The sequence below is a fragment of the Penaeus vannamei genome, chromosome 24, assembly GCF_042767895.1.
Source record: "Penaeus vannamei isolate JL-2024 chromosome 24, ASM4276789v1, whole genome shotgun sequence".
Classification (NCBI taxonomy): Eukaryota; Metazoa; Arthropoda; class Malacostraca; order Decapoda; family Penaeidae; genus Penaeus; species Penaeus vannamei.
In genome coordinates, this window is record NC_091572.1 from 38,011,862 (window position 1) to 38,012,803 (window position 942).

Below are 942 nucleotides of genomic sequence, written 5' to 3' on the forward strand. Positions count from 1 at the left end.
AGACGGGACTAATTGTCAGGAGTGGGATTCGAACCCACGCCCGGAAGACCGGACTGCGACCTGAACGCAGCGCCTTGGACCGCTCGGCCATCCTGACTTAGTTTATGTGAATAACTAACAAAGTAATAAGCAAACTAACTAACTAACTAACTAACTAACTAACTAACTAACTAACTAACTAACTAACTAACTAACTAACTAACTAACTAACTAACTAACTAACTAACTAACTAACTAACTAACTAACTAACCAACTAACTAATTGACTAACCAACTAACTAACTAACAAACAAACAAACAAACAAACAAACAAACAAGCAAACTAACTAACTAACTAACTAACTAACTAACTAACTAACTTACGGAATTATTTCACTTAATTCTATTATGAACTGCATTTACTTTTACCTTTTCTTCTCCATTTGTAAAATTGGATACTAATTTACAAACAGAAAAAGTGTTTTCCTTTTGTGAACAGACCAGACAATATAATTTTCTCTATCTCACTATCTATCTTTTTGTCTTTCTGTGCATCAGTTTCTCTCTCTATATATATAGCTATCTATTTACCTATCAGTCTCGCTATCTATCTGCCTATCAATCTATATATCTACCAAGCTATCTGTCTGTCTATCCCTCTATCGATCTATATACACACATATTTATAGATTTAGGTATATATATACATAAATATCACATCTTTACATACATACATACATACATATATATATATATATATATATATATATATATATATATATATATATATATATATATATATATAATATATATATATATGTATATCATCTACAAAATTGCCTAAATGCATTTAATAGAGGTAATGAAACCGGGTAGGTATTTCCCGTAGATTCATGGAAGTAATGGAAATTCACTGGTAATTTCAGAAAATTGTTGCCTGTGTTATGGTAATAATTTGTTTGT

At 29.8% G+C, this 942-nt stretch overlaps 1 non-coding gene across 1 annotated transcript; it reads right to left on the bottom strand.

The window, feature by feature from the left end:
• Positions 1–13: 13 nt before the first annotated feature.
• On the bottom strand, positions 14–97 carry TRNAL-CAG (transfer RNA leucine (anticodon CAG)). The gene has a single exon. It is a non-coding gene; the product is annotated as a tRNA-Leu (tRNA).
• Between the last annotated feature and the right edge of the window lie 845 nt (positions 98–942).